At 41.0% G+C, this 12205-nt stretch overlaps 1 protein-coding gene across 2 annotated transcripts in view; it reads right to left on the bottom strand.

The window, feature by feature from the left end:
* The window catches only part of nlgn4xa (neuroligin 4 X-linked a), a 110568-nt gene that overhangs the window by 52723 nt on the left and 45640 nt on the right, over window positions 1-12205 (bottom strand). The gene's annotated exons all lie outside the window — the stretch shown is intronic.

The following is a 12205-nucleotide window of genomic DNA, read 5'->3' as shown; positions in this document are numbered from 1 at the left end:
TTACCTTTCTTTGTTCTCTATGAACAAAGAAAAGCAAACGATAAAGGCCTGGCAGTACTTATATTTTTGTTCGGGTAGGAACATCTTTACACATATTAGTGACTGTTAACTGTTCTGTGTTTGTTTCTAATTAACTGTTATCTCTTGTCTTGGGTAAGGAAAGCTGTGAGATGTGACATGAAAGGTGTGTTTGAGAGTGAGGCTCTTTTCTTTGTTGCAGCTCTGCTTCTTTGCCACAGATTCAGCAATCAGTCCCTGTGGTACAAAGTAACTGGAAAGCTTTTGTTAGCTAATTAGTGATATTACTGAGATCACAACTAGTTGAGTCACTGCAGTAGCTTGTAGCATTCCTTTCAAACTATAATGACTTGACTTGAAATTCTTCAGTGCTGCATTATTTCCACAGTGGTCTGAAAGTCAACAGCAGCAGTCAAACTCAATAATAGCTACATGCTCACATTTTGAATGTCAATACTAAAAAGGCTATTTGAAAGTAAAGTGTATTTAATTCTTTGCCAATGCAATGTGTGTCTTTATTTTAATAATTTCCAACAAGTATGTAATTTGGAGGGAATTAAATTGAGTGTTTGCGTGTGATAAATGTGTATTACCTTCCTTTAGCTATGTTCAGCTTTTATAAAGTGTTAGCTTTTGTACACAAACCATCTGCATGCCCCCCTTCCCTGTATCCATGAGCTCTGTGGTCTTCCTCATTGGCTCCTGCCTTTGTTAAATATATCCCTCCCCTGCACAAACCATCTCAGCCTTGCCTCTCCAACTTTGTCTCCAAAGCGTTCCACCCGAGGTGTCCCTCTGTTGTACCCATATGTAGTCCGGTCTATTCTGGTCATCCCCAACAAAATCCTTAAAATATTGAACTCTGCCACCTCCAGCTCTGCCTCCTGTCTTTTTGTCAGTGCCACGGTTTCCAAACCATACATGAAAGCATGTCTTTCTGCCATCGTGTAAACCTTCCCTTTCTCTCTTGCTGCTATCCTTCTGCAATAAATCACCCCTGATACTCACCTCCACCCTTCCTGTACTCTCCCTTTCACCTCTTTTGTGCACCGTCTGTTGTTTTGGGTGACTGACCCCAGTAACTATGCCTACTCTTTGCAGCTTCAGTGTTACAACCAAAAAATGAAAATGACGAGCTGAAAACGAATGCTAAACGCTTCACAGTGCCAAACTCCATAGTTCACACTAATTAGTGCAGCACACAAAAACATTTGTCACAATACTGTTGCTGCAGCGCACTGGGAAATTTGTTAGAAAAGACCAATCACTAAGGGTAATTGGACTCAGCTGTGCAGTTACAAGTCAATATGGTAGAAAGCATAATGCAACAGAAGATGTAGAAATAATAATTTCACACTCAGTGCAACAAGATCCAGAGATATACGACACAAACTGAAACTTTATTTTATGTCCAATCAATTAAGGGTCTTTTCCTCCTGGTCATATAGTGAGAGATGCGCCACAACACTGACATGTGAGGTAATGCGCATGCACATTTGGATCCTGACATGTATGATCCACACAAGCATCGTTCTTGCTCCCCCGCATTGGGCAGCCGATATTGGCCTGACCCAATATTGACATGTGCTACTTTTTGACACATTATAGCAGGTTAATTTTAGCAACAGGGTGGATTGAGTTGTACACTTGTCCTTCGGAAACAACAAGACCAGAGCAGAGCAATGTGAGATGTGGAAAAAGGTGTAAATGATACACTGACGGCCGTCCAGCAGGGAATTTGATGTTAAAGTGGTGCGAGCTGATGAGTGTTTGATGACTTCTTACACCCGTCTCCAATCAGCCTGCCGGCACAGACACGATCGAGCTGCTCGGCCTGCAGAGATTGTTGTCCCTTCACACTAGGCATCTGCTTCAGCCCAGTGTCACACATTTACTCACTCACTGAGTCAGGCACCATTGCATGTTAGCACCTTCTCAACAGCTGCTGCAAATATCTGTGTGAATCCTTTGAACTGCAACACTCAGGCAATAGTGAGGTGACAATACTGCCGTGTTTACAGGTGTTTCACAGACGATTCTCATTCTACCTGTTTTGTTCTTCCTTTGGTGCAGATCCACACTGGAGGATGAGTGTGAGAGCAGCGTTATCACAGAAACAACTTCTCACTGAAATGTATCTAAAATTGCAATTCTTAAATAAAAAGTCATTTTATTTATATAGTTCCAGTTCACAGGTGCTTTATAGAATACGCTACAGACCATCCTGTGTTAAATAACTAATAACAAATAACATTGTATTTATATATCACCTTTAAGTTAACAATTCATAAAGGTGAAACAGACAACATAAAACAGGCAAAAATGAACCAAAAGCGGTTTTAAAAAGGTGAGTTTTGAATTGTTTTTTAAAAACACAGTTCTGAGTCCACAGTCTCAGGCCACAGTGGCAAAAGCTCTGTCACCCTTAGTTCTCATGTTAGTCTGTTTCATAGCAAGTAAGTCCTGATCAGATGACCAGTCAAAACCAGGATCTTAAAATGGACTCTGAGTTCAATAAGAAGCCAGTGTAGCTCAGATAGCAGCGGTGTCACATGTGAATACTGGATTTAGTCAAAAGCCCAGCTGCAGTGTTTTGCACAACCTGCAGAAGCTCCAGGGAACCTTAGACACATAAGCAGTGAGTTACAATAGTAGAAGCGCGAAGAAATAAATGTACGTATAGCAATCAGAGCAAAATAAAATAGTGCCTAACTCAGCCACATTTCTTAAATGATAAAAACAAGACCGAACCAGAGAATTCACATGCCCATCCAAATGCGAGAGTCGAGTCAAAGGTGACACCTAAATTCCTGATAGAGGATTTAACATAGACCGAGAGAGGACCAAGGACTTTCACTATCTGGGATTAAAATCTGTCCGGAGCACATACGAGGACTTCAGTTTTCCCCTCGTTGAGTTGGAGGAAATTTGCAGCCAACATCTGATAGAATCTAAGCAGTCATTCAGAAGCTGAAGCTTCAATAAATCCTGGGACTTAAAAGAAACATACAACTGAATGTCACCAGCATAACAGTGATAAGAAATGTTCTTGAAGGAGCCCATTATATGCTGGAGGGCGAGAAGATATACTAAAAACAATAAAGGCTCCAAAACCAAACCCCGAGAGACAGCACAAGTTAGGGAGGTAGAGGATGACCTAAAATCAGAGACCACCACAGAAAAACGTCGGTGATGTAGATATGAGAGCCACTCCAAGGCAGCTCCAGGTAGACCAACCCAATGTTTAAGCCTTTCAAGCAGGATGTGGTGGTCAACTGTGTCAAACACCGACACGAGGTCCAACATAAGCAGAACAGATCATTTTCCTGCATCATTACTCATCAAAATGTCACTTGAGACCCAAAGAAGGGCTGTTTCCATGGAGTGAGCTCTGCGAAAGCCGGACTGAAACTTAGTGCAATGCTGTGGTTTTCAAGAGCTGCTATAAGCTGCTTAGCCACAACATTTTCTAGAAGCTTAGCAATTAATGGTAATTTGGAGATTGGTCTGTAGCTGCTCAAAAGAGAAGGGTCTAGCTGAGGTTTTTGTAAAAGTGGGAGAATAGCAGCATTTTTAAAATAAACCAGAACTATACCAGACGCCAGTGAAGAGTGGATTAGAGTGAGCACAGATGGACCAATAGCCTGGAAGACATTTTTGAATAATTATGCAGGTACAATGTCAAATGAACAGGAGGATGCTTTCGCTGAATTCCCTAGTTAGAGAGAGATAGTTGACGATGGTTGGGCACAAAGGGTCTTTAACAGTCTCTCATAATTGACTGGGAGAGGAAGGGAAAGAAAAGTTGGAAAAGAGTGCACAGAGAGAATACAAAACAACAAAATAAAAAAACTGCGAGAGAGAGCAAACACAAGTTAATGGCATAGAATAGAAGTAACCCCTAACCCTAACCCTAAGAAGCACTGGAGGGTCAAAAACAGTGCATTAGAGGTCCAGTGGGCTGAGCCTAAGGTCTAGAATATGATTCAGGGTCACCCTAATCATTCCTGAGTGTAAGCTTTTTTCTTTTTATACTCAAAAAGTGAAATTTTAAGCCCACTGTTAAAAGCAAATGGGACATTCTGAATCCCAACTGGGAGCTGGCTCCACAGAAGACAGGCCTGATAGCTGAAGCGCTCCCATTCTACTTTTGGAAACTCAGGAATCACAAGTAAGGCTGTGCTCTCAGTGGGCTCTTTTTGCTTGATGCAGTATACAGGGGTCTTTGGAAGATATATAGGATCAAAACTTGATAAAACCTGCAGTTAGGGGTGATCCAGTGACCCTGAACGATTCCTCACTTGTGTCTGTGGGTTTTTTGGCTCAGACTGTAGGATTTCATTTGCACTGTGGACTCCACCCACAGCACTTTCTTACTCACCCACATTCATACAAGTACCTAACACTTTAAGTAAACGTTCACACACTCACATGCTGATGTAGGTATTGGGGGCAGTTTGGGGTTCAGCAAGGACAAATGCAAAATGCAGTAGTCGGGGATCAAACCACCAACTTTCCAAATAGACAATCCGCTGTACCTCTGAGCCACAGAAACGCCCCAAAGCTTGCAGTATTTGGTATTTCCAGATGGCTTCCCATCCAAGTACTAACGAGGCCCCATACCGCTTAGCTTCTGAGATCAGGCGTACTCATGGTGGCGAGGTCATAAGCCTTCCTATACTTTCTTTTTTGAACTTGACACATAAAGTGCCTTGAGATGATTATTGTTGTGATTTAGCACTATATTAAAAAACCTTTTTGAATTGAAAACTAGATGGGGTTTGTTTCAAGTGAAGGATTTTAAACTGAAATGAACAGTCAGTCAGTTTGGGAGAAACTCTCTCTGTAGTTCTTGGTAGTAAGCTTGTTGAGGCATTTTAAATCAGATGGTTTTCATGGAACTGAATCTTTAACTTTTGCATCACTTTGCTTTCTCCTAAATGTAACAGAATAATTTAGCTGTATTGGGAAACACTTTTTAATAGAGCAGGATGATGATAGAAATCTTAAAAATCAATCCAGTCAAACCCTAAGACGTTCCATTCTCTGTAGGAAAAGAAACAAAGTAACAAACACAGAACTGTCACCAGTTTGTTCATAATGCCACTCTACGATGCTTAAGTAACCAGATTGATGCTCATGAGTGATTTTTTTCCCTTTTTTTTCTTTGTTACATAAAGATTTTAGTATTTGAATGTCTGGATGCATGGTTAATCCAGAAAGGTGATTCTGCTGAAAGCTGAACAGAATCATCTTTCTGGCTACGCTGCCATTCTGACTGTCTTTTTGTTATTTGTCCTAATGTTCTCCTTCATCCGTTGTCTTTATCTGTTTTTTCATCTGTATTCTCTCCCTCTTTTTCTCATTCTCTGTCTCTCTCCTCTTCTCTTTTTTCCTCTCTGCAGTGCACACTTTTCCAGAACACCTTTTCCCCCCGGCTCCCAGGAAACTAAATATAGAGACTGGTGCAGACAGCTCGGCCTTATAACAAATGGTAAGCAGAGCAAAGCACGGCACAGTGCAGCAGAGCAGCGGCAGCGTTCATAAGGATATACTGTGGCTTCACTTCACTAAACAACACACCTCATGCAAACAGCAAACAAACCATATGGAGCGCACTTTCAATTCAAACCCGGAAACAACAACCATGAAGGAAATTTGATATTTAACACCGAGATAAGTGTTTTATATTTGTGTGTATCTGTATAACAAGGTGGTTGTTGAAAACAGCTTCATCAGAAGTGAACAACAACTGGTGTCAAGACAAGTTTCACTCATCCATATGTACAGATGAGTGACACATTTAAGAACAATATGCAAATAATTGAAATCCCATGTTATAGCCTTTGTAACAATAAGATCTCAGCTCCGTTGAACACCTATGGAAGTTTTTCTAACGACGTGTTAGACAGGGTTCTTGTTGGGCTCTGCCTGAAAATTTCAAGCACAGGAATAAACACGACAACATGAGACACTGAAAAGAGCAAAGGTCCTACCAGACCAGTCTGACTGGGGTTCATATGTGGCTCCCTGATCTGCAAACATTCGATAGTCTATTTCTGCAGCCTGTAGCTTTTCTACATGCAAGCCATGATCACCATGTGACTTCAAGTTATACACCTACAGCTGAAGCACAGATGGTTGTGAGGAACTAAAGGCCAGGGAGGTTGCAGCAACAGGTTTACATCGATAATTCATCTGTTACATGTCAGATATTTATGTACACATTTTGTGTACAAATTATGCAAAACTATCTTAACAGCTTGGTAGGTGTATAGCTAACTACTCTAGCTACTTTCCTCCTTGGTTTCAGACTGGCTGCTGTTTTTACTATTTAGTGCTGCATTCTGTACTTCACTGATCTGATGAGCAGATGCTAGCCTGTAGGAGATCATCATATATGGTTTGTCCAATGCACTTGTAGCTGCTCTTATCCTAACAATTTCCAGGGACTTCCAGGCTTCTACTACCAGCAGGATTTTGGCTTGTCCAGGTAACTTCAGGGGTAACCCTGGGTTTTCAGTACTATGAAAGCATTTCACTTCTTACTGGGGTAAATCGCCATGGTAACATGGTAACAAGTTCAACATACTCACACTCAATCCGGTTGTTAAGTCTGACATCACTAGCCGTGTCTGGGCCTAAACTCCGCTGCAGCGTTCTGCTCTACCAGGTGTAACTATTGAGTTTAACATCCAGGCATCCATGAAAATGGAATTTATGACATTTAACAGAGTTAGAAGTTAGCAGGGAGTTAGCTCGCTAGCTTCTATCTAAATACAATATAGCATGTCCTTACTGCGGGGTTTTGGAAACAAATTAAAACGTACAGCACTTCCAGCATAAATGAAGACAGAAAACTAAACAGCAGAATCAGAATCAGAATGGGTTTATTGCCAGATGTTGAGGTTTACAACATTAGGAAATTGCTGCGGTGCTTCAGTGCAGACAATAAGAATTAAAGTGCTATGTAGAAAGAAAGATATGTGCATGAGATATACATGAGATATATACATGAGAATAAGAATTATGAGTGCTACGTAGAAAGATATATACATGAGTGCAGCAGTGACGTTTGTAGGGTTACTGAAGTTTGGCTAGCTGGTATATAATGATGTGCTACGTGACCGCTAGCGACACAGCTATGTTAGCATAATATAAACAAGCTAACTTTTTTCCCACTCGATAAAAGTTACCGTGAGTGTTCTCGGTGGTCAGGAACAAATGTAATCGCATGGCAGGATGCTGTAAAAGGACCAAACTTCAGCCAGGAGAACAACTGAGATAATCCATCCACAATACGAGGTTAGTCATTCATATACTGCTGCATGGGCTGGGCTGTAGTTACATCCTAAGGTTTTAAAAACTGAGCTTAAATAAATGATTAGCGGTAATAAAAGCTGAGGGAGGTCAACAGTGATCACTGACTGTTTTAGGAGCTTTTTGAGATCAAATAGAAGAAAATACAAAACATTAAACATGTTAACAACACAAAAGCCATATTAAACGCAGACTGCTTTAGACCCGGAAGTAGGATTCATCACGTCATCACGTCATCACTTAACGACCGGATATTCTTTCTGTTATATGGATTTACTTAACATAACATTAGCGATTAGGTGAAGCAGCCACATAAAGCTGCTTATCAAGGTGTGAAATGAACAACTTGAGCTGTTTCATGTCAGGGGTGGTGTTCGTAGCATCTATGCTGGAAATTGTGTGAAACATTTTCACAGGAACGTTGTTAGGTTTAAATTGTTAAATGTTGTCATAGCGTTACTTAAATTTGTAAAGTCTTAACTCAAGCAGCATTATCAAAGACATCCCTTTGTCTCTGAGCACCTCTCCAGCTTGTTGAATGATGGGGGAGGATGTAGTGTTTTATTATGGGACATCCTATGTGAGGGTTCTGTTTTCTTGGTTAGTAAACTTCCTGCCTTTATGACCCTTTTGGTGAGCATGAGGTCACCCCCAAACACAAACACTCAGATGCATACAGACACACACATTCTCGCACTTGCATACACACACACATACACACACGTGCTTACACGTGCACACACATGGTGTCTTTTAGAACCATAGGCGGGTTTTACAATGGGTGGTGCTTGTGTGTATTGTAACTGTTTTCAATAAAAGGCGGCAAGGAAGGCTGTTTATTTGAAGCTGGCTAGGAGACGGGTGAGGAGCGTTTAGCTCCAAGAGCCTGGTTCCGACCAGCCTCCCTTTCTCGCAAGAAAAATCGATCGATTGCTGATTGTCTTGCTTCCTTGTCGTTAACGGGAATACGTTTCTAAACCAGCGGGGCCTGTGGAAGCGCAGACCCAACAAATGTATGTATGTAATTTGTTGATTTAGAGCATGGTGTGCTACTCAATGCTAATCTGCTGCTACTCGAACACAGAACGCTAGGGTTGCCAACCGTCCCTTAAAAAACGGAATCGTCCCGTATTTAGAAACAAAAGTACACGTCCCGTATTGAGCTAATAAGGGACGCACTTTGTCCCGTAATACAGTGAGAATCAAAAGTAGTCTATAAATGTTAATGCAATTAACACTTTGTTTGAAAACATAATTCCCAGCCCCTCTCCTGCTTTGTGACCAATGAGCTGACAGCACACTTATGACAATTTGAGTATGACAAGTCGGATTACAGCTCATCTCATTGGTCGAGGAAAGGTCGCTTACAGAGAAAATATTGGAAGACAACAGATGACCACAACAACAAGCATGGCCAGCGGGGAAACAAACGCCGACACTGCGGTGCAAGTCTCGGACGACAGTCACCTAAAGCTGGGCAGACACTGTGCGATTTTCAAACTGCACGATTGACTCGCAGGGGTTAGAAGTTGGTAGGTCACGATGCAGGGTCTCACACTATACCGCCCGATGCTCTGATGCGACCTGAGTGCTCACACTGTGCCTCCATAAAATGAAGGTTATAACAGACAATCTGTCGCTCTCTCTCTCTGTCTTTCACTCACACAGACACACCACCACCATCAACTTTGCTAAATTGCTAATGAAAAACATTGATCAGCTGTGATTGAGCAGCAGTGTAGATCCAACTATTTTCACGGTTGTTGTGGTCGTGATCATTTTGTGAGGCCACATCGAAAAGGCTCGGATGAGCTTTCCAAAGTTCTACAAGTTGTTCCTCCATCGCTTGTGTCCAGATCACACGCTGCACCGCTGCTCCGTCTTTTTCACCGACGTTTACGTGTTTGAGCGTGAGCAGTGTGAGCAGCTCACGAGCGATTGATGATCGGGAGCTGCTCGAGGTGTTAATCACTTCTCGTTACCCCACGTATACTACACCACGCACGATGAAGGCCAAAATTGGGCCGATCACCAAATCGGTCGCACGACTCAAAAATTGGCTCAAAATGGGCCAAAAACCGCACAGTGTGAGCCCAGCATTAGAGCAGCAATGTTTGTTCCCCTCAGAGAAAGAAAAAAAAGGCTGCAAAAGTACAGGGAGGAATGGGAAAGGGAAAACACCTGGCTGGAAAAGTGCACGATAACACCTATAAAGCGCACTGCACTGTGTGCCGGCGCACTTTTTCCATAGGCATGCTTCTAATGGTGGCACATGAAGAACATGAGGGGCGTGAAAGCTCGGGGAACCCTTAACCAATTTCTTGTCCACCAGGCCACGGCAGAAGCAGATATGGTATGTAAACACTGGTTTGTTGTTTAAACCCTCTGGTTAAGGTTAATATGGGCATGTGCAGTGAATATCAGCGCTATGTGGCCAGAAGTGTGATAATATAATTTATTTTGTGTAATAAACGACTGCAAGGATAGATGATTACAACAAATAGATCACTAATACATAAAAGTAATACATAGATGAATAATGATGATGAGTTATGATGCGTAATCATGGGAACAAGCGGGTTTACAAACAGGAGCAGCTGATTAGCATTAGAAAAGCTGAAATAATACCTCAACTGAAGCCAATTGTACTAAATGCACTATATGTGCACAGTTACAAGAATGATCTTGTTCTATTGTTTTCTATTAATTTATATAATTTTAAGTTAAGCAGGACAGAGTGCTTTTAAAGAAAGATTTACTTATATTCTCAAAAGTTAAGCATGACAGGCTTCTGTTTAAGAAAGAGACCTGTTTTACTGTGTTAATGTTGTCATTTTGAGCTAAAAATAAATGGCTAAATGATCATTTGTTTCCCATATGGTCATATCACAAAGAATATGCATCTGCTTAAATCAAATTCAAGTCAAATGGTTAAAAAATAATTTTACACACAAAAAAAAGAGCTACCACACTGGGAAGGGTGAAGACAACTGGGTTGCCCAGCCCTGGCCACGAGGTGTCCCTTATTTATTTTTCAGGGAGTTGGCAACCCTACAGAACGCATACCAGGAATACCTGGAATAGTCAGTCAAACAAATGTCAATTTATCTGCCAAGAAATAAAAAGATTTCCACACCGTCTTCATTAGGCAGTACCCTTAATCATTTAATCCAGTTCAACGTTTGAGAGCTGTAATGTGCAGCCGTCACTTGAGAAATAAATAACAGCATTGACAGCACACACTAGATTATACTTTGTTTTCAAAACTTAATTTGATGTGTTTCATCAGGTTTAACAGATCCTTTAGGTTTATTTTCATAGTCACTAAATTAGTGCAACAAGTCATTAAGGGGAGAGTCTGGCTGGTAAACAAATCTGACTTGTGGGACTACTCAGTTAAATGCTATACATGAGGAAGCTGGGTAGGCACTGCAGGCAGGTAGAGCTAGCTGTGTCTGCCCACCACCACTTTAAAAGGGCGACAGTCTTTAGAAGCAGAGACTCTGACCCTTTAGACAAACAGTTCGTCGAGATTTCCTGTATGTGACGATGTACCAGTCAATTCATCAAACTTGATGTAAAGGAAAATCAAAGTTGTATGATGCTTCTCCAAAGCAGTTTGAACACAGACACAATATCTTCCTCTTATCTTACCTAACTGAACAATTACAATCATGCTGAGTGGAAACAGGTTATTTGTATCTAAATCTAAGACATGGATGCCAAAATATGAGGGATTTATAAATATTATGCATGCTGTAAAGACACTATACAGGAAATATGGACTACTTATTCAAACTGGTAACTGTAAGTTAGTACAACTGTTACAAGGCTTCAGTGCTTTTATCCATCTCGGTTTTAGAATTACAGCGCTCCCTCGTTTATCGCAGGACTTACGTTCTAAAAATAACCCACGATAGCTGAAATCCCCGAAGTAGCCAGCTTTATTTTTTACAATTATTATAGATGTTTTAAGGCTGTAAAACCCCCTCACTACACACTTTACACACTTTTCTCAGACAGGCATGCACATTTTCACACTTTTCTCTCTTGTTTAAACTCTCGAAGTTCAAACCTTCGTAGAAAAATAAGTCCAGTATCATAGAACGAAACCAAAGGCGCCCGCAGGTGACGACGTTTCGTCGACATTGTTGTGTCTGTTTGGCCAATCAGGACTCAGAACAGAATGCGCTGCACAAAAAAATAAAATAAAAAAATATCAAAAAAATTGCACAAAAAAATCAGCCAAACAGCGAGGCCGCGAAAGGTGAACTGCGTTATAGCGAGGGACCACTGTACATCCCTGCAGAATGGTTGCACGCTGCCATCAGGAAAAATGAAGCAAGTAATAAAGTTTATCAGAGAAACCAATGATTTTAGACTCATTCACAAAGTCAACATACATCTTAATATACATGCATCGTTGTTTTCTAAAGGAAAAATCATAGTGCCTTTATGCCTACCTCATCATTAGCAAGATTATCAAGTCAGCAAGCTGTTTTGATCTTGACACAGTTGGTCCACCAAACACAAGCCTTAGCACCCAAATCTTTGTCCATTTGCATCATGACTTAAATAATTACTATAATGACAAAAAGTGCAGCTTTGACTCGAAATCTGACCCTGGAAAAGCGTATCTGTCTTCATTTGTACATTTTCTTCTGACAACCTGGGATAGCTAGGTTAAAGGGTTTTTTCATGCCAAATTAAAGAATGTTGTTACAATTTGATAAAATACTTTCAGAGAAACACGTCTCTTCATAGTTCATCTCAAAAAGAAAAGGGTTATTGTCCTAATAAGAAATGTGGGCTGCACTGATATAAAGGTATTTTAAACAGATGAATACAGACAAAAATGCAAACCACG

Source organism: Mchenga conophoros, linkage group LG23, assembly GCF_057382185.1.
Source record: "Mchenga conophoros isolate Kocher_MC1m ecotype Shallow Benthic linkage group LG23, M_conophoros_male_GT1.1, whole genome shotgun sequence".
Classification (NCBI taxonomy): domain Eukaryota; kingdom Metazoa; phylum Chordata; class Actinopteri; order Cichliformes; family Cichlidae; genus Mchenga; species Mchenga conophoros.
This window is presented reverse-complemented; position numbering and strand designations above follow the sequence as displayed.